Source organism: Lontra canadensis, unplaced genomic scaffold, assembly GCF_010015895.1.
Source record: "Lontra canadensis isolate GAN:19392208 unplaced genomic scaffold, GSC_riverotter_1.0 scaffold37, whole genome shotgun sequence".
NCBI lineage: Eukaryota > Metazoa > Chordata > Mammalia > Carnivora > Mustelidae > Lontra > Lontra canadensis.
The window spans coordinates 6,413,550-6,417,301 of NW_022631031.1; the positions used below are offsets into that span (position 1 = coordinate 6,413,550).

The 3,752-nt window shown below is 38.4% G+C and overlaps 1 pseudogene; it reads right to left on the reverse strand.

The window, feature by feature from the left end:
- Positions 1–1,627: 1,627 nt before the first annotated feature.
- LOC116874531 overlaps positions 1,628–3,752 on the reverse strand; it is a 60,937-nt pseudogene continuing 58,812 nt past the window's right edge.

Below are 3,752 nucleotides of genomic sequence, written 5' to 3' on the forward strand. Positions count from 1 at the left end.
ACCTCTGACACCTGGCGATTTGGCCCTCTTCAGCTCAGTTAAGCTCTTGACTGGTGGTGAAGAGGTTCAGGACAAGTGTCACCAGGTGTCACCAGGATATGCCGCTTTGGCATGTGGATTATTTTCAGCTGCAGGCACTTGAGTCCCTGTGGGCTCAACAGAAACTTTTGCCTCTCCCTTAACCACACAATTCTTAGAATAATCTAAATTGGGGGTCTTTGCCAGAATAAGGGCTATTTGTATCATAGGGCAAACAATTACCAAACATCTGCTCTTTTCTCTCCCTTTCCTCTGAAATCCCAGACCCCTCCTCCCTATTTCTTAATTTGAAATGGCGTGTATATCTCATTTTGCCTACTTGTCTTTGGAGTTTTCACGTCTTTGTGGATTCCTCATATGTACACCTATTGAATTTTATTATCTCTTAGTAATCTGTCTTGTGTTGATTTGGTTCTTAATCCAGTTGAAAGGATCTCTGAGGGACAGGAGTTCTTGCTTCTAGTCAGGGGGTAAAATTTTCTAATTCTGGATATCTGTATTAAAGAGGCTACTTGCCTACATATATATCACATTCCTAGTAATAATCTGAATTTGTCTTACTTTTCTTTCTTCTTTCGTTTAGAACTCAAGTGAGGAAAAGAGGAGTGTTCTACATTGACCTCCTCAAAACCCTAACATCTGCTGCACCAGGCTGAAATCTCGAGGAATAAACAAGAGTGAGATTTAGGAAACAAAATGATACTTGAATATTAAGGTTTTGTTGAGCTGGGCACGTAGCGTCAGGGTTCTCGCAATTTATAGCAGCTCTAATAGTGGATTACAGCTGGGTTTTACTATAGTATACTAATTAGCTTTCAACTGATTAGGCCTGGACCAACACTCTTTAGCCTTTGGTCACATGTGATTTTTGACTTCCATGTATCATTTCAGCTTATGGCAGCTTTAACCTCAGTCAAGGGATTGTTTTAAACTTGCTTGATTTGATCTTAAGCAAGAACGTCCAGGTCTCAGCAAAATCACAGTGTGCTGGGAGTTCACAAAGGCTGTGGAGGAACAGGTAGGAAATAAAACAATGCCTGTACTCCCACCACTTGAGGAAGAGCTATGGCAGAATAAAATGGTAGTGAGAGCCAGGGATATACAAAAGCTGAGGAAAATCAAGGTTTTAATCTAAAGATAGGAGTCAGCTTTGTCAATAATAACTTTATTTTTTCTTCATCTGTCTTACCTTTTTTAAAAAAATAATTAAAAAATTCCTTAATTTTTAAAATTTCTGGCATCACTACCACAACTTACAGGGCCATAAACCCCATGTAATGAAAAAGAAAAAGACAAAGCTACAACAGATAAAAGACCTCAGGAATGTGCATATCATTCACACCACATTGCGTTCATCAAGAGCTGCACGTTTTGCAAACTGTGGCTATGACCGTCCCAGACAAGAAGGGGCTCCTATTTAAGCTGCAGGAACTTCTCTGACTATGGATCATGATTCCTTTTGTGGTGGATTTTTACAGTTCCTTTAATCCATCTGGGATGAGAGTCTCAAAGTAACGGGCAGCTTTCCTGACTAACTCCTTGCTCTCTCTCCTATTAAGAACTATATCCCTTTTCATCTGAAAATATTTTAGAACCTTTTGCTACCAAATCCACCCCTTCACCACCAGATCTATAACTACGACCATAGGGACTGACCGAGCTTCTTCCACCAAAACTGCCCCCTTTCATGGGTCCATAATTTGATTGCTGTTGTCCACTATAATTTCCACAATCATTATAGTTCCCACCACCACTATGGTTAGCTCCAAAATTTCCTCCTTCATTGTGACCATCATATCCTCCTCCACCACCACCATATCTGCCTCCTTGGCTTCCATACTCTGGTCCATCACCACCATCGCCTCCTCTACTCCTATAACAAGGATCACTGCCATAGTTGCTGCCATCACCTCCAAATCCCCTGTGTCCACCATCACCTCCTTCCTAACTACCTCTGTTGCCACCACCTCCACCACCACAGCCTCCTCTTCCACCAAGGTTTCCACCACGGCCAAAGTTACCACCACCTCCAGAGTTTCCTCCACGACACGTGAAGTTCCCAGATCCACCTCCATGACCTCTTTGTGATCCAGCCGACTGCATTTCTTGTTCAGAAAGGGCCTTTTTCACTTCACAATTATTCCCATTAACAGTGTGGTATTTCTTTCTTTTTTATTTTTAAGATTTTATTTATTTATTTGACACAGAGAGAGGTATCTATCACAAGTAGGTAGAGAGACAGAGAGAGAGAGAGGGGGAAGCAGCCTCCCTGCTGAGCAGAAAGCCCGATGCAGGACTCGATCCCAGGACCCTGAGATCATGACCTGAGCCAAAGGCAGAGGTTCAACCCACTGCAGCACCCAGGTGCCCCAGTAGTGTGGTATTTCTGAACAACAGTTTTATCGACTGTATTATGATCATTAAAAATTACAAAAGCAAATCCTCTCTTTTTTCTACTCTGCCTGTCTTCTGTAACTTCTATGGTTTCAATCTTGCCATACTTTCCAAAATAGTCTCTCAAATTATTTTCTTCTGTGTCTTCTTTAATAACACCAATGAAAATTTTCTTCACTGTTAGATGGGCAGCAGGCTTTATAGAATTCTCTCTAGAAACAGCTCTCTTTGGTTCCACTATATGACCATCAGAGGGGCACACATTATTGCAACTACCTCTTCAACACAAGAGTAAGTCACAAAACCAAAACCCTTGGAACGTTTTGTTCAGAGGTCTCTCATCACCACAGAATTTGTAAGTGTGCCCCATTTTTCAAAATGTTCTCTTAAGCTATCATCTGTAGTTTCAAAGCTCAAACCACCAAAAACCAGTTTTCTCAACAGCTCAGTTTCCTTTGCATCATGACCCTTCTCCCCCGGGTGAGGTTTTATATGTAAGAAATATATTGATATTTAACTTTTTGGAAGTTATGTGTAACTTAACTGCATGGGAAGGAAGCACATCAAAATTAAAAATAGCCAAATGGAGCTGAAACTGAATATGACCAAATCACACATACCAAAAGACAAAATGAATGAAATGCCAAGAAGGGCATTTAAAGAAAGGCTCAAACTAAGAAAAGACATAGTGCTTCATTCATTATGTAGTAATAACAGACATTAAAGATGAATAAATAAATATGGTGCAATTTAATGGAGAGCATCACATGGTATCTGGCCATTAGAATGTCCTATTCTTTTTTTTTTTTTTTTTTTCTTTCAGTGTTAAAATCCCTGCCTGCTTTACTTGGTGCATTGCACAGGATTTTGTTAAATAATGTTGCAGGTATCCTTAAATTTCTATAATGCAATAGAAAATCTGGTTGACATTCATCTTGTTAGGCAACGTGAAAGTGAAGGCTGAATGAAAGGAATGAAATAAATTGAACAGCATTTGTTATTATCTGGCATTGTTGATATTATAAAGTAACACAGAACACACTACTACAAAAAGAAAAGAAAGGCAAGATTTTTTTTAAGTATAAACTACTTATGTTTCTTAACCAAGTCTATAACATGATTTCAGTATAGACTGATTTCCTTTAAAAGTTACTTTTCAATTTTATTGAAATATAAAACTATATAATATTATTTATATATAATTATATATATAAGTTATATAATTATATATATAAATTATATAATTTCTGTGTAAATTCTTCTCTGAACTTATAGTGATATTGAGAGATATACAGTTTGTGATGATTTTTAATACTTTA